Source organism: Ovis aries, chromosome Y (genome assembly GCF_016772045.2).
Source record: "Ovis aries strain OAR_USU_Benz2616 breed Rambouillet chromosome Y, ARS-UI_Ramb_v3.0, whole genome shotgun sequence".
Lineage (NCBI taxonomy): Eukaryota > Metazoa > Chordata > Mammalia > Artiodactyla > Bovidae > Ovis > Ovis aries.
Window position 1 is genome coordinate 9,477,709 of NC_082741.1, and position 26,619 is coordinate 9,504,327.

At 42.8% G+C, this 26,619-nt stretch overlaps 1 pseudogene; it reads right to left on the reverse strand.

The window, feature by feature from the left end:
• Positions 1-26,619, reverse strand: part of LOC132659067 (MYND-type zinc finger-containing chromatin reader ZMYND8-like) — an 88,977-nt pseudogene that overhangs the window by 34,538 nt on the left and 27,820 nt on the right.

Below are 26,619 nucleotides of genomic sequence, written 5' to 3' on the forward strand. Positions count from 1 at the left end.
TGCAGTGATGAGTGGGATGCCTGAAATCCTCCACATGCCAGGACAAAGTGTCAGGGGGTGAATGGTTGCCCAGGGATGAAATCTGTTCACAAAAGAGCTGTCCTTTCCTGTTTTCATGGATAAACCATGCTCTCTTCCCTCCCCAGTCACCTCCCTTCCACAATCATCAGTGTCCCCTGCCTGACCTTCCAGTTGGACAAGAAGTGAATCATGTCTGCATCTTGGCTCCTCATCATAACTGACATTTGGGGTGGTTCATAAACTGCTGTAGGTCAAGGAGCATCTAGATGCTAGAGGGAAAAGTGCTGGAAGAACAAAGCTAGCCTAAAGGGTAAGGACATCACACCTAATATAAGTATGCAACAGCAAGGACATCACACCTAATATCAGAGACAAATATGGAGATCCAACCAGTCCATTTTAAAGGAGATCAGCTGTGGGATTTCTCTGGAGGCAATGATGCTAAAGCTGAAACTCCAGTCCTTTGGCCACCTCATGCGAAGGGTTGACTCACTGGAAAAGACTCTGATGATGGGAGGGATTGGGGGCAGGAGGAGAAGGGGAAGACCGAGGATGAGATGGCTGGATGGCATCACTGACTCGATGGACGTGAGTCTGAGTGAACTCCGGGAGTTGGTGATAAACAGGGAGGCCTGGCATGCTGCGATTCATGGGGTCACAGGCAGTCGGACATGTCTGAGCCACTGAACTGAACTGAACTGAACTGACTGAACTGTGAAGCTTAGAGACAGAATCAGAGTGAGGTAGCAAGGGACCAGACCATCACCTAGAAGGGTGACTACTCTTATCATCACCTAGTGATAGGCAGGCATGGTGATTTCCTGAGCTCTGGTTCTGGAAGAGAAGAAGCAAAGACAGTGATAAGGACCTCCCAAGTTATATATTCACTCAGGAGAGAACGCTTCCTCATCACCTCCATCTGGGACCCAAAGCAGGTGTTATTGTGGAGGGCAGAGCTGGGGTCCGCAGTCAAGCTCTCTTATGGTTCTTGTCCATCTCTTCTTACGCATTCCTCCCTACTCATGACACCCACACTGTTAGTCCTCTGGAAGGTCAGTGATGCAGCTGGTCATCACGACACGGAAACTCTGACAAAAATGCAGTGAAGTTACATTCAGTCTCCCCAGCTCTGTTGAAGGCAGAGAGACCAGCTAGGCAGCAGGGCTTAGCTTGCTTAGCACAGAAGCCACATCCCAGAGCCAGGCTGGCCACCTGAGTAATTGAAGAGCCTGACCTCTCCCATGGACAGGACAGGGCACGCTGGCTAGTTCAGCCAGTCACTGTAGAGGACAATGGGTGTTACTCCAGGGCACATCATGAAAAGAGCAAGGATGGAGCTCCTTCAAGAAGCCAGATCAGGAATTCCCTGGTTAGGGGAATTGGTGCTGGTTTGGACTTGGTGCTTTCCACCAGGTGCAAGTCCTGGTTAGGATTTGGTGCTTCCACTGTCAAGGGTGCAGGTTTACAGGTTCAATCTATGCGTGGGGAACTAAGATCCCATGAGCTGCTGAGCGTGGTCGAGAGAGACAGAGAGAAAGAGAGAGAGAGAGAGAGAGAGAGAGAGAGAGAGAGAGAGAGAGAGAGAGAGAGAGGCAGAGAGAGAGAGAGAGAAACCAGACCATCCATCCTCACTCTCTCATTTTCTACTGCAGTTTCCAGTGGCCATGAGAGGCACAGCGAGGAAGAAACCAGGCAAAGCCAAGACCCATCACTCAGGAAAAGACACACCCACGAAGAAAACACACACATACAGACACTCACAAGGCGAGCTCTTTGGCTGCTGGGAAAAGTTCCCTGTTGGCTGCCATGAGGTGGGTTCATACTTATACTTCTGGGCTGGGTAGATTGGTTGAGGCGGGTCGTCCATGGTGCTTGGGGCAGAGGCATGTTCTTTGTCACACCTGTTGCTAACTGAAGAGATAGCACAGCACCTTCAGAGACTGGCAGAGAGCTACAGTCTGGAAGACAGCTTGAGTATGTGCAACCCCACCAGCTTGCTATCCTGGTCTCCAACAGGCTGCTGATCTTAGCACTGGAGAACTGGTGGATCGATGTCACCATTTTCCAACTTAAGGCATTCAAAGAGGACTAACACTTTTTAAAATGCATACTAAACCATGAACAAGATCACTGGACACTGCACAAGATTACAGGTGGAAATAAGGCATCAGTTCAGTTCAGTTCAGTTCAGTCACTCAGTTATGTCCGATTCTCTGTGACCCCATGAATCGCAGCACACCAGGCCTCCCTGTCCATCACCAACTCCTGGAGTTCATCCAGACTCATGTCCATCAAGTCAGTGATTCCAACCAGCCATGTCATCCTCTGTCGTCCCCTTCTCCTCCTGCCCCAAATCCCTCCCAACATCAGTCTTTTCCAATGAGTCAACCCTTCACATGAGGTGGCCAAAGTACTGGAGTTTCAGGTTTAGCTCCGTTCCTTCCAAAGAAATCCCAGGGCTGATCTCCTTCAGAATGGACTGGTTGGATCTCCTTGCAGCCCAAGGCACTCTCAAGAGTCTTCTCCAACGCCACAGTTCAAAGTATCAATTCTTTAGCACTCAGCTTTCTGCACAGTCCAACTCTTACATTCATACATCACCACAGGAAAAACCATAGCCTTGACTAGACGGATCTTTGTTGGCATAGTAATGTCTCTACTTGTCAATATTCTATTTAGGTTACAATGACATAAAATCAACTTTGTGAAGCCACAAATTCCCAGAATTTTGAAAGCAAATTTCTCTCATAACCACTGGCTCTGCTGAGAGCTTAATACATCCAGGGAAATGGGAAGTGCTGGCTCCACCACTTAGGTGGCAAGGCTCCATCGAAGGAACCCAGATTATTTCGGGCAAGTGTAATCATGAATCTACTGCCAAGGCTGACGGCAGATCAGGAAAGAGAGTGTGATGGAGGTGCATGTAGTGAGAAGAGTTCAGGGAGGAGCCACAGGTGAGATTTCAGTGGACCGCTCCTAAGCCATGATGGTAGGACACAAACACATAATTATTTGAAATGGAAGAGCCCAAAATGTGTGACAGGAAACGTGTCTCAATAAAACATCTGTCATGGGGAAGAATTTGGCAGGGAGGTTATTGAAGATATGATATGGGGTAAGGGGGGAGAAAATACCTCCAAGGAAAAGTAAGGCTATACAGAGATGGAAATATAATCACAGTGCCCTAGTTGACTCTGCGACAAACAGCATGACCATAATGATGGAAACACAGATGGTCACCTGCCAACATTTATGACTCAGCCAACAGCCAGAACTGAGAAGGACCAACTGCAGTTATAGAATAGAATGCACATGTTCTCCACCTTGATGATGGGGAATCAGAGCAGCAAGATGGAAAAGTCTGAATATGACAGTGGAGGAGAGATGAGGGAGGAGATGGAGCACCAAGAGTGGGATCCAGAGACAGTTTCCTCCAGCTGGGAGAACAAGGACTAAGGAATCAGTGTTATCTTGGACCAAGGAAGCCCAAAGAGCATGTCAAACAGTGACAGAGTGGTCTGGGAGAGAGGGGAGAAGAGAAGTGATAAGTACCCCGGATTCTCATCTACTAAAGCCAGAAGTCAACAAGCAATGTCTAGGTAGAGTCGAGAAACAGAGATATGGGGAAACACATTATTTATAAATAAGTACCAGATGCAAAGTGATAACCATGGAGACTGGGACGAGGGATAGTTTTTCTGTGCATGATTTTATTTTCTCTGACTACAGTCATCCCATCAGGGATGGAACAGGGGGTTCATCCCAGGACCCACCATGGATACCAGATTCCATGCAAACTTAAGTCTCATGGTCAGCCCTCCATAGCCATATCCACAGATTCAACCAGCTACAGACTGTGTAGAACTGTATTCATTACGAAGAAAAAAAAATCCACACAGATGTCAACCTGCACAGTTCTAACCCATGTTGTTCACGGGTCAACTCGACATGCATGCATCACTTTAAAATTTTAAAATGAAGAGACAAGGGAACAGGAGAGGCTCATGCCCACCCCAAGGAAGCTCCTATTTAACCTTTCTCCCTCTCAACTAGACCTTCATCTTAACCAGCCTGGTTCCAGAATCTGATAAAGAGCACAGGAACCTCCATGTTTGTACAGTCCACTTTCCTCCAGCTTCCACCTACACTGTCAGCAAGCACTGAGCACTAACAGAAGCCATGAGGCATATGAGGAATCAGAAAATGAGCTGGTCTGTCTTCTTTGACACAACCCTTCAGCCAGATGGCTGTGGAGTGTAAACAGGGGGAAAATGAAAAGACTTGAGTTCACAGTCCTGGTCAGGCCTCGAGGGACCTCCAGCCCAGCTCACACTCTAGAGTAATACTGAAGCACTCCCTAATAAATGCTGACAATTCAGGATCTTTCCCTCCCCGGTGGCCCCCACCCCAGTCATCAGGTTCCTTGGGATGTTCTTCTCCCCACTCCACCCTCTGCACCAATTCACCAGCAACTCTAGATCCCTACCTGCTCTCTCCACCCTCCCTTTCTATTCCCTTGCACACCATGGTGCTTCAGGCTGGGGGTGAAGTAATGATGGCCCACAGGCCAAATGCAGCCCAATGCCTGCTTTTCCAAGTGCAAGTTCACTGTAGCACAGGAGCATCTGTTTATGTGCCATCTGTGGCTGCTTTCAACTGACAACGGCAGTTCTGATAAAGACTGTGTGGTCCACCAACTCCTGGGCCAGGAAACACCTGCCATCTGTCAGGGGATGTTTAACTTTAAGGGAGCCAATATGTTTTCTTACTTTGTGTGCCATTTCTCAAGGACTCTCTGTTTCTTATCCATTCCTGGAAAACTGGAATGAGCAGAGCTGCACACAGTTCTCAGGACTGCGATCATGGGAAAGAGCTCCTGCTTAGATTCCCTTCAGTGACTCCTGTCAGTGACTTCCTTCAGTGACCTTTTACTTAAAGGACTATCCATTTTGTTGCAACGAGTGGAATTTCATTTTTAATGGCTGAGTAATCATTTTATTGAAGATATAGAAGCATGAGTTTCTACAAATAAAGTACCCTTGTTTCACTCGAGACTGGGGTCTCCTGCGTCCTTCTTCTCATCAACTCCAGTCCCCAGGTCCTGGACTATGAAGACCTTCACAACTGGCCCCCAAACAGGGACCTGGGGAATGCCCTTGGCAAGCAGACGGAGTGACAATTGGGACCTATGGAGATCGGTAAGTTCAGGATTATGTGACAAATGGCTGGAAAGCCCCACTGCCGGGGTCCAGCCCCGGTGGATCCAGGGTGATTCGAAGGTGGGGACGGAGTCGGCGTCTTTGGAAAAATACATATTTAATCACAGATAGAGAGAGATTAGAAATGGATAGTGTAGTAGGAAGATTAGTGGAGAAAAAGAGGCTGAATAACTTGGATTACGTGGAATAGCATCCATGCTCCAGATGGGAATTCAGCCAGAAAAACGGGAGCAAGAAAGAAGCGACATGGGGGAATCAGTCTTTCCGGAAACTGATCCGATTTCTTTATTTTGGGGTTTGCTTATATACCTTTTGTTACACATAGGGATGAATACAGAGTCACGTGGCGGTCAGCAGTCCTGACCTTTATCAAAATCAGGTGCTTCACATAAATGTATAAAAAAAGAAGGTCTTAGGAATATTACATCATCTTCTGGCCATGAGTGAGACCTGCTGACATTTTATGATCCTTTCTTTCTGATAACCAAAAAAACTTATTTCTTCCAAGGGTGTTTTTTCTTAAACCAGGCACCACCCTCCAAATAAAGTTACATTCCTATAGGGTGAGGGTGTAGTGAGTTACAATCAAGAAAGGAATTTATTCAACCCAAGGTTAACATGATTAGTCTTAAAGGTTAATTCTTATTTCTCCTATATGCTTAAAGGTTAATACTTATTTCTTCCTATATGCTAGTTATATTCATTATAAGGGTAGGGAACATGGAGATTAAGCAGCAAACATCAACCCAGCAAATGAAAATCCTTTCACCAATGCTCCCCTTAAGATCTATTTAGTCTTAAGATATGATAAAGTTACATTCTTACACAGCAAGGACACAGTGATATATAACAAAGTACAGTGATCTATTACAAAAGAGAAAATCCATTAACTCAAAAAGCCTAGTATTGCTAACATCAAAAACTACCATATTTCCTTTGCTATATTCCAAATACATTGATTAATATATTCCCAGGTGCCTAAGGATATGGAGGCCTGGCGGCAATCATTGACTCAACAAGAAGAGAAAGTCCTACGCTAATTAAGACTCTAAAAATACTCCAAAACTCTCTGTGCTGTTTATGGTTGAGAGGTAGTAAACAGTCATGTGCCTAGTGGCGGCAGTAAGGATAATCCTGTCACACAAGCTAGTCTGTCAGCAGAGAGGTTTGACCTGAGACATCCTTGTCCCACCCAGAGCAGGGAATTAGCAGCAATTATTGACACAACAAATGAAGAGACCCTTCACCAATATAATTCCTAACCAACTATACTAATAATTTTAACTCCCCAAAAGAATTTGCCTTTAGTAAGTCTAAAACATCTTGTGCCTCTCAGGTTGGGAGGCTGCAAGCAATCACATGTGGCTGGACAAACCTATACAGGTGGGCTAGATAACCTTCAGAGGAGTCCGTAAGCTCAAACACTCTTGTCACGCCCAAGAATTTTTATTGCCTTGGAGCTGCACATTTACTCCTTCTCCGAGAGAAACGGTTATGGGGGAGAGCCCCCCGTAAAGTCAGAGGTGTAGGTGAGAGCATAAAACAGACTCTGGTTTTGGGGTTAGATGCTCGGGAACAGAGGGTTTCCTGAGGCTTGATCACGCCTTTGCGTATGCCAAGCCTCGTTCCTCATGACATTTGCCATGGGCGGAATTCCTCACGCTGGCCCCCGGCACCCCACCCTTTTCCACTTTACTTCAATATTTATTTAAGGTTCAAGGACTTTGGGTTTCACATCAGCAAATACAGGCTTGTCTCCAAACAGTGGTTGAATATAATCCCTGGTTCCCTGATGAAGACAGTTTCGATTTAGAAATTTGGAACTCAATTTAAAAAAAAATGTTAAACAAGCCACAGATGGAGAGAAAATATTCCAATAGATTTTTCGCACCTGTGGGCCCTCATTAAGGCTGTGTTCTTGCCATTTCAAGGCAATTCTAGCCCCTGTGATATTTGTCAACAAGCGCATATTTGTATATCACTATACAATTTGTATTTTATTATACAAATATAAATTAGATGATAAGACTTTACAAAAGGCCGGATTGAAACAACATAAAATGTTTCAAAACTTTCCCACTATCCCTGCTCCGGCTGTCCCAAGTGCTCCTCCTCCTCTTGTAATGGACACGAAACCACAGGTCCCCTCGATTCAAGGACAAGATGAATCTGATGATGATTCTTCTGATGCTGTCTGTGACATTAAAGCCACCAATACTTTTTTCTGGATGACAGTGATAAGCCCCTAACAAGCACTCATATTTATGAAAACAGACGATACGCTCATTCTCCTTCACAACGAAGACTTTCTGATTTACTGGCTTTACAATCTCAAGTCTCTGAGGCTTATGATCTTTTTGCATTTCCTGTGATAAAAAAAAGTTAATGTTCAAGGACAACTAATACTTCAATACGAAGACATTGATTTTTCTCACATGTCTCAGATGAAAAAGTCTATAACTATGTAAGGCCCTCATTCACCTTTTACTAAAAAACAAACAAACAAACAAACAAAAAAAAAACTTCTCAATGCTATGACATCTTCTATTGAAAATGTTATTCCTTATGATCGGCCAATTTTGATAAAAGCTCTTCTTAAACCAAAAAAATAATCTTCAATAGTTAATCTGGTTTCATGATATGGCCCGAGATCATGACAATTCTAATATTTGAGCTGGCGCTCCCCCAAACCAAATTACTTTTAAAATGCTAACCAGTACAGGACAATTTGATTCAGTGAAGACAGATACAATGGCTCCGTTGTTACATGAACAATTGAAAAAATTTGCCCTTGAAGCTTGGGATCAAATTACTCCTCAAGAGAAACCTAAAGGTAGCTAAACAAAGATATTACAAGGGCCTAATAAAGCCTATGCTGATTTTTTAGCTGGACTGAGAGTTGCTATCTCCCGTAGTGTTGTCAGAAGAGGCCAGAGTGCAATTAAAAAAAAAAAAAAGCTTGCATATAAAAATGAAAATCAAAAATGTCAGAGAGCCATCGCTCTGATTAGTGAGACCAGAAATGTTATTGATTATTTGTAGGCTTGTCACAGCTTAGGATCAGAAACTCAAAAAATACAAATGTTAGCTAAAACAGTGGCTACTGTCTTTGAAAAGGAAAATGAAAGAAGTTTTGTTTGTGGGAATAAGAGCCATTTAAAAAAAATTGCCCTAACACACACACACACATACACACACACACATTATAACTACTACAAAACCTCCAAGACTCTGCCTGCGATGTCATAAAGAGATACATTGGGCTAAAAAATGTCAATCGAAATATGATGTTGAAAGGAACCCTATTTTGAAAAAGTCAAAGATGGGGACTCCCCAGGTCCCCATCAACAAAAACCAGGGACAAACTCCATCTTTTCCCTCAAACCTTCAACATCCGGTAGTGCTGCCATTGATATACCAGCCCTAAATGATGTTCTTCTTTTTCTTCAAACAGTCCCTTGTAAAATATCTACCGGCCTTCAGAATGGGAGAAAATAATAGCAAATTAAGCAACTGACAAGCAATTAATCTCAAAAACATACAAGCAACTTATGCAGCTCAAGTACAGAAAAATAAATGACCCAATCAAAAAATGGGCCAAAGAGCTAAATAGACATTTCTCCAAAGAAGACAAATGGATGGCTAACAAAAACATGAAAAGATGCTCAACATCACTCATTATCAGAGAAATGCAAATCAAGACCACAATGAGGTACCATTTCACACCAGTCAGAATGGCTGTGATCCAAAAGTCCACAAGCAATAAATGCTGGAGAGGGTGTGGAGAAAAGGGAACCCTCTTACACTGTTGGTGGGAATGCAAACTAGTGCAGCCACTATGGAGAACAGTGTGGAGATTCCTTAAAAAACTAGAAATAGAACTGCCTTATGACCCAGAAATCCCACTGCTGGGCATACACACCGAGGAAACAAGAATTGAAAGAGACATGTGTACCCCAGTGTTCATCGCAGCACCGTTTATAACAGGCAGGACATGGAAGCAACCTAGATGTCCACCAGCAGATGAATGGATAAGAAAGCTGTGGTACATATACACAATGGAGTATTACTCAGCCATTAAAAAGAATACATCTGAATCAGTTCTAATGAGGTAGATGAAACTGGAGCTGATTATACAGAGTGAAGTAAGCCAGAAAAAAAAAACAAACACCAATACAGTATACTAACACATATATATGGAATTTAGAAAGATGGTAATGATAACCCTGTATGTGAGACAGCAAAAGAGACACAGATGTAAAGAACAGACTTTTGGACTCTGAGGGAGAGGGAGAGGGTGGGATGATTTGGGAGGATGGCATTGAAACATGTATACTATCAGGTAAGAAACGAATCGCTAGTCTAGGTTCGATACAGGATACAGGATGCTTAGGGCTGGTGCACGGGGATAACCCAGAGAGATGATATGAGGAGGGTGGTGGGAGGGGGGTTCAGAGTTGGGAACTCATGTACACCTGTGGTGGATTCATGTCAATGTATGGCAAATGCAATACAGTATTGTAAAGTAAAAAAAAATTAAAAAAATAAAAATAAAATAAAATACCTACCAGACTTTATAGACCCTTACCCCCACAAATCTTCAGCCGTATACTTGGCTGATCTAGTCTGACTTCTAAGAAAATTACTATTCATCCTAAAATAATTGTTTCAGATTATATGAAAAAAATTCAAATTATTGTGTCATCTCAGATACTATGACAATTCAAAAAGGGGGACAAAATTGCTCAATTACTTCTTTTACATTGCATTTCTACTAACTCCTCTAATGATATACAGACGGGTGGATTTGGTAACACAGATAAAAACAATCTTTATGAACATCAATAATATCTAAATATACACGACCAAATATAAATAACAAGATTAATGACAAAAGACTTTCTGGTCTTCTTGATACTAGCTCTGATACTACCAGTATTTCCAAATATTTATGACCCAAATCTTGGCCTTTACAAAAAATTTCTTGCCAAAATGCAAAACTATCTCAAACCAAAGTACAAGAGGTTTACCAAAGTGTCCAAATATATCCATATGAGAGGCAAAAGGCCAGCCTACAACATTACAACCTTTTGTGATTGATACACCCCTTAATTTAATAGAAAGAAATTTACTTACACAATGACAAACTCAAATATATATTCCACACTTTTCCTAGGGGCCACTGCTCATTTAATAAATTATATAATTATTAAAATAATTTGAAAAAATGATGAGCCTATTTGGACAGGGCGGTGTCCCCTTACAAAAGAAAAATTAAAGGCTACCAAAAAACTTATAGATACACAATTCAAATTAAAAAACATATTTAAAAATTCTGTTCCCCTTAAAATTCTCCCATTTTTGTGATTTAAAGAAGTCTAACAAATGGTGTCTTTTAACAGACCTTCAAAAGGTTAATACATCCATAAAACCTATAGGTACGTTATAACCAAAAATTTCATCACCTACCACTATTCCTCAAAACTGACATATTATTAGTATAGATTTGCAAGATTGCTTTTTCACTATACCATTAAATCCTCTAGACCGAGAGAGATTTGCTTTCTCCCTTATCCTAAACATATCATGCCTTGCAAACGATAACAATAAACTATATTGCCTCAAAAAATGATGAATTCTCTCACCATGTGTCAATATTATGTAACCAAAGCTCTTAAACCTGTGAATAAGCAATTTCCTAACCTTCTTGTTATTCAGCATATAGATGATGTATTGTTTTCAGCTCCTTCTATTTTAAAAACTCAACAGATGTTTGACGTAGCTCAACAATACTTAAAAGAGTATAGATTAACCATTGCCCCTAAAACGATTCAAACCTCTACACCTTACCATTACCTGAGATTTATTGTTAATAGAAAACAGATCACTCCCCAACTGACAGATTCGTGTTGATAAGTTATCAACCTTAAATGATTTTCAAAAACTTTTAGGCGATATAAACTGGATTAGAACTTCTTTGGACATTACAAGTTAAGAGCTGACTTATTTAACACTTTAAAAGGAGATCCTGATTTAAATAGCCCTCGTTCACTCTCCTAAGAGACATGAGAAAAAACTCTGCTTAGTACAAAATAAATTGCAAAAACAATTTCTTATCCTCTGCTATTTGCAGTGTCTTTTTTTTGGGAGAAGGAAATGGCAACCCACTCCAGTACTCTTGCCTAGAAAATTCCACGAATGGAGGAGCCTGGTGGGCTACAGTCCATGAGGTCTCAAAGAGTCGGACACGACCAAGTGACTTCACTTTCTTACCTCTAGAGTTATTCATACTCCCCTCTCTCCATTCCCCTACAAGACTTCTTGCCCTACAAAAACACCCAATGAAATGGATATATACCCAGTTTTAGAGAGAAAGGTCACTTACACCCTATCTTGATTTGATTGCTCTAATAATTATCAACAATAAAAAACAAAACTAGAGCTCTAATTGGCTCTGATCCTCATAAAATTATAGTAAACCTCAATGTGAAATACAAACTTCTACTGACTTCCAAATAGCCTTTTTAAAACAGTTCGAAATTTTTTCATTTCCTTATCCTTGGAACAAACTTTGAAATTTCCTCAAAAACACTAAATTTACTATCTCTCACATTGTCATATCACAACCTATTCCTCAAGCTGATGTTTTTTACATAGATGGGACAAAAAATGTTAAAGCCTTGTTATGGTCTCTCAAAGAATATAAAGTTTTTTAATACTTAAATCTCACTCTGCCCAACAAAATAAGTTATATACTCTCATCCAGGTTATTCACCTACATCCTGAACTTACTAACATAGTTTCTGATTCTTTATATTCAGTTTTTGTATTATGATAGATAAAATTCATAAAATTTATAAAATACACAAATTCCAATCAGTCTATTATTCAACAACTTTTTCTCAGACTACAATCTCTTTTTAAAAACCACACTTCCCCCATTTATATTACCCATTTTCATGCACATTCTTGTCTTCCTGGTCCTATGTCTTACGACAATGAACAAGCTGATACACTTGTCTCTTTTACTACTACTCCTGCAAAGCAACATGCTCTATTACACAATAATGCTGGTTCATTACACCAAATTTGGAATATTCCATACTGCCATGCTAAAAAATGTCATTAATAATTGCCTTCGTTGTAGGCCTTTATGTCTTTGAATTATTAAATAAGGTATTAACCCTCAAAGATTACAACCTAATAAACTATGGCAAGTGGATGTAACTCATTGTCCTGAATTTTCTCCCTTTTCCTTCTTACATGTCTCAGTCGATACAAATTCCTCTTTTATATGGGCCACACCTCTTCAAGGGTTACACAACATGTTATAACCCACCTGTTAGCTTCTTTTGCTATAGTGAAAACACTTAATTCTTTTAAAACAGACAATGGCCCTGCCTGTATTTCTAGATAATTCAAACTACTCCTCTAATCATTTTCTAGTAAACCTATTACAAACATTCCTTACAATCCACAAGTACAAGACATTGTTGAATGAGCACATCATATACTGAGACTACAAATAAAAAAAAAAATTAAAAAGGGGAAATATACAGGAACATTAGAATCTTCCTTATCCAGAGCAGGATTTACTAGATTCCAATGCAATATATTCTCTAATCCTATAACTACTGTTAATAAAGCTTTGTTTGTTTTAAATTTTTTAAATTTACCGCAAGGAGATATTTTGACAAAAGCAGAAAAACATTTCAAGAAACTGAAGGACACTTCTCTTCCTCTACCCATTTGGTAGTAAGATGGGCTGACTAAATCATGGAAATCTGGAAAATTAATATTACAGGGAAAGGGGTATGCTTGTATTTCTCCAGATGGATCCAACCAAGTCAGTTGGCTCCCTCTTCGGAAGATCCACCCCCGGGGAGCCACCAATGTTCAAGGCACAGAGGAAAAGGCAAAATCCCCGGGAGGAGGTGTTTCCAGTACAAGCCATGACAGCTGTAAAGATTTCCAAGAAACACTAAACTCATGATCTCCCTACTTACTAATTAAGCTGAAAATCTGATTTCTCAACAGGAAACGCCATGGAATCCTGAGAATATTTTTGTCACTATGTTTGCTTTTGCTTCCCCTGCTCAGGCTGACTTGATTAATCACACTTATTGGGCTTATACACCTAACCCCCCTTTATCGCAGGTTGTAGAATGGACAGATATAGGACCGATCATAGCCACTAATGACTCAGTATATATGCCTCCTCCTTGGAGCTTGGAGGGGCCCTCTCATCCTGAGGAAGAAGGAAGACTAATTAACATTTTTCTAGGCTATAAAATCCTTCCTTTATGCATGGACCCAGCAGAATTATGTATTAATGTTAGTCGACAAACGTGGGCTTTTGTCTTGCCTCCAAAAAATAACTTCCACACATTGCTTGGACTGTTTACTGCCCTGTCCTTTTATGCAAACCACGTCAACACTACCAAAACTCCAAGAAAAAGAGAAAAGTTGGAACTTAAGAGGTTTACTTATAAGGACTTTAAATATACTCCTGTCTATTGGGGTAGATGTCAAGCTAAATCAGGAAAATTAATGTTTGTGGCCAATTACACCATTGTTGATTGGCGACTCCATGGTATGTGGCTATCTAACTGCTCAGATGATATTAATAGTACTATGTGTGATTATGTTACTTAAGTAACATGGAAGATTACCAACAGTTCAATGGAACACTTCCATGACAAAGGACTCCTTGGCTGGCTTGATAGCGGAATGGCACCTCCTTGCCCTCAAATTGTCCTCAATAAATGAATTGGGCCTAACCAATGGGACACCTGGAAACTTGTTGCAAGTACTGAAAAACCTGGAACTTGGACTGGATATTTCACAGAGACCAGTCCTAGTCATAGTAACTATTCCTTCCGTTATAATCATTCATATTTTATACAAGCTTGTGTTCCCCTTCCTTTTGTTATAGCCATAGGAAACTTACAATTTAATAAGACTTTACGGTCTGTGACTTGTACAGATTGCAAATTGTTTACTTGCCTTAATTCCTCTATTTCTCTAAAAAACAAATCCCTTCTGATTCTTCGATCTCAACATAGTCTGTGGTTGCCAGTGGATCTCCAACGACCCTGGGAAGAAGGTCCCATGGAAGGGCCTGCCTCCCAGTTACTCAATAAATTACTCTGACGATATAAGCAATTCATTGGATGGTAAATTCTTGGCATTTGGGGACTAACAGCCATTTGCACCACTGCTGCTGTTGCAGAGGTCGCTTTACAAACTTCATTTCAAACACAAAATTTTATTAAAAATTGGACTAAAGATGCTCATCCTATGTGGGCCACCCAGGCTCCAATAGATGAGAAAGTTCAGGGTAAAATAAAGAAATTAGAAACAGCCATCCAATGGGTCGGAGATCAATTAATAGATTTATAAAAACAAGTATTATTAAAACGTCATTGGAATTCTAGACAATTTTCCATTGTTCCTGTTGGGTTCAACCACAGTGCTTATAATTAGGAACAAATCAAATTTCATTTACAAGATATACATAATAATCCTTCCTTAGAAGGACACTTTTTGCAAATGAAAATCTTTGAAACTTTCTCTAAGAGTCTACCCTCTTCCAACAATTTGGAAACCTTAGCCAAACAGCTAGCTGATCAATTATCTGGGCTAGACCCAGAAGATGGTTTCAAAGAATTATATATAGTATTTTATCTGGAGCTATAACGCTGATAATTATCCTGGTGATTATAGTTGCACTATACTGATGCCTTTCAACTAAAATTATTCAAACTAAACAAACTCAATTGGTCAGGGCCTTTTTCACGAAAGTATCTACAGGTCAGTTCAGTTCAGTCACTCAGCCGTGTCCGACTCTTTGCGACCACATGAATTGCTGCACGCCAGGCCTCCCTGTACACCACCAACTCCCGGAGTCCACTCAGACTCATGTCCATCGAGTCAGTGATGCCATCCAGCCATCTCATCCTCTGATGTCCCCTTCTCCTCCTGCCCCCAATTCCTGCCAGCATAAGTCTTTTCCAGTGAGGCAACTCTTCGCATGAGGTGGCCAAAGTACTGGAGTTTCAGCTTCAGCATCATTCCTTCTAAAGAAATTCCAGGGCTGATCTCTTCAGAACGGACTGGTTGGATCTCCTTGCAGTCCAAGGCACTCTCAAGAGTCTTCTCCAACACCACAGTTCAAACGCATCAATTCTTCAGCACTGTGCCATCTTCACAGTCCAACTCTCACATCCGTACATGACTACTGGAAAAACCATCGTCTTAACTAGACGGGCCTTAGTCAGCAAAGTAATGTCTCTGCTTTTGAATATGCTATCTAGGTTGGTCATAACTTTTCTTCCAAGGGGTAAGCATTTTTTAATTTCATGGCTGCAGTCACCATCTGCAGTGATTTTGGAGCACAAAAAATAAAGTCTGACACTGTTTCCACTGTTTCGCCATCTATTTCCCATGAAGTGATGGGACCGGATGCCATGATCTTTGTTTCCTGAATGTTGAGCTTTAAGCCAACTTTTTCACTCTCCACTTTCACTTTCATCAAGAGGCACTTTAGTTCCTCTTCCCTTTCTGCCATAAGGGTGGTGACATCTGCATATCTGAGGTGATTGATATTTCTCCCAGCAATCCTAATTCCAGCTTGTGCTTCTTCCAGCCCAGCGTTTCTCATGATGTATGCTGCACTGAAGTTAAACAAGCAGGGTGACAATATACAGCCTTGATGTACTCCTTTTCCTATTTGGAACCAGTCTGTTGTTCCATGTCCAGTTCTAACTGTTGCTTCCTGACCTGCATACAGATTTCTCAAGAGGTAGGTCAGGTGGTCTGGTATTCCCATCTTTCTCAGAATTTTCCACAGTTTATTGTGATCCACACAGTCAAAGGCTTTGGAATCGTCAATAAAGCAGAAATAGATGTTTTTCTAGAATTCTCTTGCTTTTTCCATGATCCAGCGGATGTTGGCACTTTGATCTCTGGTTCCTCTGCCTTTTCTAAAACCAGCTTGAACATCAGGGAGTTCATGGTTCACGTATTGCTGAAGCGTGTCTTGGAGAATTTTGAGCATTACTTTACTAGCGTGTGAGATAAGTGCAATTGTGCAGCAGTTTGAGCATTCTTTGGCATTGCCTTTCTTTGGGATTGGAATGAAAACTGACCTTTTCCAGTCCTGTGGCCACTACTGAGTTTTCCAAATTTGCTGGCATATTGAGTGCAGCACTTTCACAGCATTGTTTTTTTAGGATTTGATATAGCTCAATAGGATTCCATCACCTCCACTAGCTTTGTTCGTAGTGATGTTTTCTAAGGCCCACTTGACTTCACATTCCAGAATGTCTGGCTCTAGGTGAGTGATCACATCATCGTCATTATCCAGGTCAGGAAGATCTTTTTTGTACAGTTATTTTGTGTATTTTTTGCCACCTCTTCTTAATATCTTCTGCTTCTGTTAGGTCCATACAATTTCTGTCCTTTATCGAGCCCATCTTTGCAAGAAATGTTCCCTTGGCATCTCTAATTTTCTTGAAGAGATCTCTAGTCTTTCCCATTCTGTTCTCTTCCACTTTCTTTGCCTTGATCGCTAAAGAAGGCTTTCTTATCTCTTCTTGCTATTCTTTGGAACTCTGCATTCAGATGCTTATCTTTCCTACACAGTCACCCCCAATTATGAGAAACTAAAAAAAGGGGAAATTGTCAGGGGATGTTCAACTTTAAGGGATCCAGTATGTTTTCTTGCTTTGTGTGCCATTTCTCAAGGACTATCTGTTCCTTATCAGTTCCTGGAAAACCGGAATGAGCAGGGCTGCATGCAGTTCTCAGGACTGAGATCATGGGAAAAGAGCACCTGCTGGGATTCCCTTCAGTGACTCTCTTCAGTGACCTTTTATTTAAATGACTATCCATTTTGAACTGTGGTGTTGGAGAAGACTCTTGAGAGTCCCTGGGACTGCAAGGAGAGCCAATCAATCCATTCTGAAGGAGATCAGCCCTGGGATTTCTTTGAAAGGAATGATGCTGAAGCTGAAACTCCAGTACTTTGGCCACCTCATGCAAAGAGTTGACTTTTGGAAAAGACTTTTATGCTGGCAGGGATTGGGGGCAGGAGGAGAAGGGGACAACAGAGGATCAGATGGCTGGATGGCATCACTGACTCAATGGACGTGAGTCTGAGTGGACTCCGGGAGTTGGTGATGGACAGGGAGCCTTGGCATGCTGCGATTCATGGGGTTGCAAAGAGTCGGATACGACTGAGCGACTGAACTGATCCATTTTGTTGCAACGGGTGGAATTCCATTCTTTTTAATGGCTGAGTAATCATTTTTTTGACGATATATAAACATGCATTTCTGCAAATAAAGTATCCTTGTTTCACTTGAGACTTGCGTCCCCTGTGTCCCTCTTCTTGTCAACTCCAGCCCCCAGTCCCTGTCTATGAAGACCGTGACATTCATGCACCTCACAACTGGGAGATGCTGTATCTCCCAACCACGTTCCTACTTGCAAGCCTCCTTGTCCCACCAGATTCCAAACCCAACAGCACCACCAATCCTCATCTTCCCATGTGATGGCATCACTTTGATAATCCAAAACTTCAACAGGGCTCCCTGCCTGCAGCAGTGTTTTCCCAACTTGAACCCTTCCCCAGGTCAACCACCTCGGTGGCTTTGAACATCCAAAATCCCCCTATGTATGCCTCAGCTGATGTTTATAAAGTCACTTTGCACTTAAAGCAATCAGAAACTCAAATCATCACCAAAAGCAGGAAAGCACAATACCTGCCACACACAGACAGCGACTCTACAAATCAACATAATGAAAACCAAACTGTAGCAGGAAACTTGAGGTGGGTGCTATGCTGCTGCTGAAGTCTCAGGTCTGCTCTGCCTTTGTCAAAAAGAGAAGCTAGAAGAAGGGATGAGGAAGATGCCTCAGCTCCAAAATCAACGTGTGCTCAAGACGCAATCACAAGACCCTAGTGAGAGTGAGAAGGGAATTGACAGGCAATTCAGTCATAATTCCATGCCTATTCCTATTCATATTCCTCCTAAAGTCAGCTCATGCCACTCTCCCTTCATGTCTCCTGAACCTAAACCCCAGTTCCAGTGCCACTGGGAAACCTCCAGCCACCCTAACAAGGGACACCCTTTCTTCCTCCATGTATTCAATATGCAGAAGTGGAAAAAAAAAAGTTTGGTTTTCAGTGGAAGAAAATGATCTGGGAAAGAGAAAGATACTGGAGCTGAAGGACCCTGAAAAACGCAGAATTCTGAGGATGAACTGTTTTGAAATGCCCTAAGACTGGTGTGAGAGCATGCAAGGGAAAGCCCATTGGGCTAGGAAAGAAGACAGCATAAACTCCACAGAAGATGAAAACTAGAAAAGTTAGTGCCACCCGAAACAGGCTGCCAGGTTATCCCTTGAGAGGAAAGATTTTTACAGAAAGATCACTTACCTAGAAATGCTTTTTTCCTCTGAAGGCCTCCAAGGAATGTTGGTGCTGGGACCTCAGGGACAGTTTCACACAGTTTCATTCACTACAGTCATTTCTGAGGGCAGAAGAACTGCCCGAACCAAATGTATCTTCTACCTCACCCAAGGTCAGCAAAGAATCTGTCTTCTTTGATTCAAAACTCAAAAAAAAAAAAAAATTCAAATAAGGTAAATACTGATCCCTTTGGAGAAATGCCACAAAGCTGCTTGCCCAGCCATCTGTCACCTCTACTGACTGGCCCAGGGTGCCCCGAATGATTCCTAGGCTGCCACAGTTGGAAAACCACTGACCTTAAACCTTCAGGCTTTCCCTGAGGACATGGCTCCCCTCTACCCTGGCAAAACATAAGAGCACATTCACCCATTAGGGGGCAACATACCAGAGCCTAGATTGGAGCCTAAGAGAAAGGAGAGGGCATCTCCCTGGAGCCAGAGAGGTCAAGGGTCTAGAAATACAGAAAGAGAGAGATGGAGGCAAGGCACTGTGGGAAACAGAGCCACCCTCTCCCCTCAACCCCCCTACCCCCCTGCCCACTGCCCAACCCAGGGAGGTCCAGGCATCCATGGACACGGCTCCAATGACACTGCCATGCCCCCTGCTTGGCATGCTCAGGGAGGGAAGGCCAGGCCAGCCAGGGTGGCCTTAACCCTGTGCCCCTTTTTGCTCTGTCTGCCTGGACACAGAAATAGGGAGGCCCCTTACTCAACTATAGAGCCTCATCTTCAAGAACACTGTTCCTCAACTCCCCCCTCTCTTACCTACTGCTTCTCTGGATTTCTACTTTATCTCAAAAGGAAGTGCGGCCATCCCCTAGTACCCAAGGTGGAATGGTTCCAGGAGCCCCCAAGGATACTAAAATCCAAATTCCTTCTATAAAATGGCCTAGAAGGATGAACACAACTGTGCCTTTGTATCTGAGGGTTTCACATTCACAGATTCAACCACAGAGGGAAATTTGGCTGGTTGCCTCTACAGGTGAGAAATCCATGGATAGCGAATCCTGTCTATATATCATATTACATTGATTTATTTCACAATAACCTCTTCCTAGGCAATGGTATCAATGAAGTCAAAGACGTTTGACTTCTGGGATGACTTAATGTTTTTCCAACACACATGAAGTAAAATCATAATGACTACAAAAGTCAAACATGACCAATGCATCCTCTAAAATAATGTCTGCATACTATCCATATACCACACCCTCAGAATATAAGAGATTCGATCTCTGTGTCCAATATGGCAGTCACCAGCCACCCATGGCTATTGTATTTAAATTAATTTATTAAATCAATTTAATACCATCTGAAATCCAGGTTCTTGGTCACACTAGCCCCAGTTCAAAGGCTCACAGTTCAAGTGCCAAAAGAGGCCAGTTGGTGGCCCCACAATGGGCAGAGGAGATGTAGAACATTTCCACCATCACAGAAGGTCCTATTGGACAACACTTGCCCTCAACACACACCTGGGGAGACGAAGACCTGCAGAGACTCTGTCACCTCTACCTGCAGCCTGAAGACAGACAACCTCCCACACCATAGGAATCGCCATGGAGCTGGGAGGGGTACAGGTCTGAGATTCTGCTTGGCCCCAAGGTGTGTGGGATGGATCCTCACTGGGCCACTGTCCTTGCTTTTCTCAGCTGGTGTCCCCTTCTCATTCAAGGCACTGGTTTCCAAGGGTTGCTGCCTGAGTATTGGAGGAGGTGCCCTGGGATGACTTATTTAGTGTTTCTGTGTTCACCTCAGGGTCTATGTCCTGCTGACGGGTGGTGGCTGAGTGCAGAGGGGGACAGAAGCCACATATAAGCCGAGCATAATAGCTCCCAGGACTACAGGGAACCCTGCTCTGTGCAAACCACGTGTTAAGAGATGACACACAGCCCCACCAAGGTTACAGTGAGGGCCAAGAATAGTAGGATCAAAGCCTTCCCAGACACAGGAATTCCAGACTGTGTGTGAAGATATGTTCATTTTTAACAAACTGTGATTTAAGTTTTATTAAATCATTCTGGAGAGAAAAGAATGTTCCTGAAGCAAACAGTATGGCTGTTCCAATTTCATAATTTCCAATTTTAGGCCACTGTTCACCCCAATGCACTTGCTTTCACCCTGTAACAACATAATTGAGAGGTTTTGACAGACCACATGGACCACAAATCCTAAAACATTCATTCTCTGGGCCTTTATAAAAAAAGCTTACCAACCACAGCCTAGAGCTTCTCAAACTTGGGTCATTCATCTACCACCTTTGAAAAATGTGGCAATCTATTTACACATTCCCTTGTCACATTATTTATGTTATTTGTATTTAAATAAATTATTTGAAGTGGATACTTTTACTTCTAAACACAGAAATCTAATATTGGCCATAAATAGGCACTAACTATAAAATATTAATAATGCATATTATTAATACATTCCAACTAAATGTTGTTTCCAGCTAGAGTTTCCTGGCCTGGGATCTGCTTGCTGTTCATTAGAAAGAGACTTTAAAGACAGATTAGTTCCAAATCAACACTTTATCCTTCACAAAAGAACTGGTGATTGTTTATAGCCTTGAGTCCAAGATGAGCTCTACGGCTTATGCACTGTACAGTGTGCATTGTAGAATGGGGTAGAAGATGCATTTAGTGTGTGTGTGTGTGTGTGTGTGTGTGTGTGTGTGTGTGTGCGTGTGTGTGTCTGCTTAGTCACTCAGTCATGTCTGATTCTTTGCAACCCCATGAATTACGGCCTGCCAGGCTCCTCTGCCTGTGGGATTCTCCAGGCAAGAATGCTGGAAAGGGTTGCCATTTCCTTCTTCACGGGATCTTCTCAACCTAGGGATTGAACCCAGGTCTCCTGCACTGCAGGCAGATTCTCTACCAAGGAATGCCAACACTGGTTTGGGCAGAAACAAATACTGTCCCCAGTAGAGAACCACAGCAAACCACATGAAACTAAAGTCATCTGGGATATCATTACAAGCTCCATTCACACAAGTGAATGCTGCCAAGGAAACCAGAGGGTGGAGACAATGGTGCCTGGAGACTTGGCTATGTGTCTGCCTGCTGTTCTCATGTATGTAGGAGTCACTGGTGGTCAGTAAGTGTGGCAAGTGCTCTGCGGTCCAGGGGGAGCCAAGGGCCCATCCACCACAGTCTGGGCCAGGGGGCACTCCTAAGGCCCTACATGACTGGGTGCAAGACTTCATGTGCTCTGGCCAGTGGGCCTGCTGGCAGGGGTAGTCACAGCAGCTGGTGTTCCAGCAGCAGTAGGAAATGGCCTCCTTCTTGCAGTTGGCACACCTCTGCTACTTCTCGGTCTCATCCACTGCCCGCCACTTCTCCAGCTCCAGTTGCTTCTTCACCTCAGCAATGAGCTGGTCCTGCTCCTGCTTGAGGCTCAGACACATCTCTGCATGGTCAGCTCTGCCAGAGGCGGGGAGAAAGAGGATGCCAACTTCATCCCCATCACAGGCCATGGGATTGTTCACACCAGGTCAGAAGGTGAATCCTAACGGGGGGAACCCCAGGGTCGTGGATGCCCTGGTCATGTGAGCCAGTGCAGAGAGTCACTAAGCTTTCCCAAACTCCAATGTCTTCATCTGTAAAATGGACGTCCACCCTGCTGACCATGAATGTCAGCACGATCATGAATGTCAGGTCCTGAGGATACTGACAATGGGGCCCTGTGGTGATTCCGCAGGAAGTGCTCACATAAATCCTCAGAAAAATTTCCACTCAATTCACTTCAAAATTTACCATTTGTATAGGCTTTTTTCTCTATCAAATACTTATACAGCACCCGTGATTGGTAGGCACTGTTGTAAACACTTTATAAAGAGGAACTCTTTTAATCCTTACTCTAATCTTAAGGAGGTGAATACTATTATAATGCCCATTTCACAGATGAGGAAACTGAGGCACACAGCTAAGATGAACAGAGCTGGGACAACAACTTAGATATACTTCCTTCTTGAAGTGTTTAGCGGCAGCAGATCTAATCTGCCAGACAGGGTGGATCTTTAGGCTGAAAGGACAATTATCAAACTGTTCAGACTACTGTTCAATTTTACAACAGGTCGCAGCTCACAAGCAGGAGCAGCTACCACAGCTGTTGTGTTGCATTTGTTGCTGATGTTGGTATTTGGAAGAGAGGAAAAGGGGTTCCTGCCACCTCTTGCTTCATACACGGTTTCTCCAGGTTAGACTCCCCAGGATGCTGTGTTCTCCCTAGGAGTGGTAAGTAGCCCCAGCCTACTTTTGACTCAGTTCACATCTGGGCCCAGCTCTAGACATGCCAAGAAGCTCCTATCCAGAACCTTTGTCAGTGCAGGCCAGGTCAGCAGCACTTACCCAAGTTTCATGTCCGAGAACTGTTGGTACAGCCACTGGAGATTTTGTAGCTCTGTGGAGCTGTAAGGAGACAGAAAGACTTACAAAGTGCATCTGGGTGCCTGTTGCCAATAAATAGGGCTCGGAAGCTCCAGCTATCACTATGGGGTTAATGTCATGTGCTGAGTCAAAGGGTGGGAAGCCTGGTCTCTCCTGGCCTCCCCCAGATGGTTGCCAGTAAGTTAATTCAAATTCATGAGAAAGTCTGCTTAAGAAAAACAAATACAAATGCTCCATCTTTTCTAACAGATGCTCCAGTAAAAGCCATTTAAAAGAGATGTGAACTAATTTACATGATTAGACATGCAAACATTCACGTCTTTCAAAATTGCCAACTTGAAGGTTCACACATAAGAGACTTCAGTCCAGTTCAGTTGCTCAGTCATGTCTGACTCTTTGAGACCCATGAACCACAGAACGCCAGGCCTCCCAGTCCATCACCAACTCCTGGAGTGTACCTAAACTTATGTCCATTGAGTCGGTGATGTCATCTAACCATCTCATCTTCTGTTGTCCCCTTCTCATCCTGTCTTCAATCTTCTCCAACATCACGGTCTCTTTAATGTGTCAGCTCTTCGAATCAGGTGGCCAAAGTATTGGAGTTTCGGCTTCAACATCAGTCCTTCCAATGAACACGCAGGACTGATCTCCTTTTATAACTTTTTGTTAATCGGAGGCTAATTACTTTACAATATTGTAGTGGTGTTGCATGTGTTCCCCATTCTGAGCCACCCTTCCACCACATTGCCCATTCCATCCCTCTAGGTCATCCCAGTGCACCAGCCCCAAACACCCTGTCTCATGCATCGAACCTGGAATAGTACCCAAGTTGCGGAGGAAGGGGTTGGAGGATTAAATAAAATGATGACATCAGTAATAAAGAGTAGAGGGTAAGGCCTGGGATTAGGTAGGGTGGCAGTTACAGCCCCACCACCTGCTGCTGTGATGGAGACTGCTGGCTGGCTCACTGCATTCCACAGGTCACTAGGTGTGAAATATGCTTGGAACTACAGACAGAGGTTTGTAACACTGTATGGGAGGAAGTGATGAAAACCATCCCCAAGAAGAACTGCAAAAAAGGCAAATGGTGGTCTGAGAAGGCCTTTCAAATAGCTGAGTGAAGAAGAAAAGTAAAAAGCAAAGGAGAAAAGGAAAGATATATCCACGTGAATGCAGAGTTCTGAGGCATAGCAAGGAGAGAGAAGATAGCCTTCCTAAGCATTCAATGCAAAGAAACAGAGGACAACAATAGACTGAGAAAGAATAGAGATCTCTTAGAGAAAACTAGACATACCAAGGGAACATTTCATGCAAAGAAGGGCACAATAAAGGACAAAAACAATATGGACCTAATGGCACAATAAAGGACAAAAACAAGATGGACCTAACGGAAGCAGACAATACTAAGAAGAGGTGCCAAGAATACACAGAAGAACTACTGAAATGACTGAGATAACCACGATGGTGTGCTCACTCACCTAAAGCCAGACTTCCTGGAGCAAGAAGTCAGTTGGGCCTTAGAAACCACCACTATGAACAAAGCTAGAGGAGGTGATGGAATTCCGGTGGAACTATGACAAATCCTAAATGATGAGGCTATGAAAGTGCTGTACTCAATAGGCCAGCAAACTTGGAAAACTCAGCAGTGGCCACAGTATTGGAAAAGGTCAGTTTTCATTCCTATCCCAAAGAAACGGCATGTCAAAGAATGTTCCGACTACCAACAACGGCATTCATCTCACACACTAGCAAAGGAATGCTCAGTCTCCAAGTCTTCAACAGCAAGTGAACCAAGAACTTCTAGATGATCAAGAGGGATGTAGAAAAGGCAGAGGATCCAGAGAGTATATTGCCAACAACCGCTGGATCGTAGAAAAAGCAAGAGAATTAGAGAAAAACACGCAGTTCTGCTTCACTGAGTATGCTAGGGCCTCGGACTGTGTAGATCACAACAAACTGGAAAATGTTTAAGGAAACATCAACACAGAACAACTGAGAAATCTCTATGCAGGTCAAGAATCAACAGTTAGAATCGGACATGGAACAATGGACTGGTCCCAAACTGGAGGAAAGGAGTGCGTCAAGGCTGTCTATTGCCACTTTGCTTATTTAACTTCTACGCAGAGTACATCAAAGGAAAGGTAGGATTCCATGAAGCTCAAGCTGAAATCAAGATAGCCGGGAGAAACATCAACCTCAGGTATGCAGATATGCATATTTCAAATGTGCAGACGACAACCTCAGATATGCAGATGACACCACCGCTTCTCAGAAAGCGAGGAGGAACTGAAGAGTCTGTACTGATGAAAGTCAAAGTGGACAGTGAAAAATCTGGCTTAGAACTCAACATTCAAAAAAACGAAGATCATGGCATCTGGTCCCATCACTTTATGCTGAATAGAAAGGCAAACAGTGGAAATACTGACAGACTTTACTTTCCTCAACTCCAAAATCACTCCAGATTCTGAATGCAGCCATGGAATTCAAGGAACTTGCTCCTTGGAAGAAAACCTATGACAAACCCAGAGAGCACATTAAAAAGCAGAGACATTAATCTATTGACAAGGGTCCATCCAACAAAGCTATGGCTTTTCCCATAGTTATGGATGGGTGCGAGAACTGGACCATAAAGAAATTGAAAGCCAAAGAATGGGTTGACGCTTTTGAATTGTGGTGTTGGAAAAGACTCTTAAGAGTCCCCTGAATTTCCAGAAGATCAGCCAGTCAATCCTAAAGAAAATCAGTCCTGAATAGTCATTGGCCGGACTGATGCTGAAGCTCCAACAGTGTGGCTACCTGATGTGAAGAACTGAAGCACTGGAAAAGATGCTAACCCTGGGAAAGACTGAAAGCAGGAGGACAAGGGGATGACACAGGATGAGATGGTTGGATGGCATCACTGACTCAATGTACACAAGGCTGAGCAAGCTAAGGGGAGATGGTGAGGAACAGGGAAGCTTGGTGTGCTGTAGTCCATGAGGTCACAAAGAGTCAGTCACGACTGAGCGACTCAACTGAACTGAATAATGCTTATGAGAACCGTCCACTATAGCTGAGTCCTGGCTCCAGCTCTATGAAGTATTCAAGGTGTTGGAACAAGTCTGATACAGCAAGTCTCCAGGAAGTTCCAACAACCCCAGAAATACCTGCATATTTCAGATGTTCATATGACAACTTCAGCTATGTAGATGACACCACCCTTTGTCAGAAAGCAAGGAGGAACTGAAGAGTCTGTACTGATGAAAGTGAAAGTAGCCAGTGAAAAAGCTGGCTTAGAACTCAACCTTCAAAAACTAAGCTCATGGCATCCAGTCCCATTACTTCATGCTGAAAAGAAAGGCAAACAGAAATATGTCCTGAATTTCTAACTGGTGATACTGCACTTAGTCTAGTCTGGTATCAGGTCAGTTCAGTTCAGTCACTCAGTCATGTCTGACTCTTTGCGACCCCATGAAACACAGCACGCCAGGCCTCCCTGTCCATCACCAACTCCCAGAGTTCATTCAGACTCACGTCCA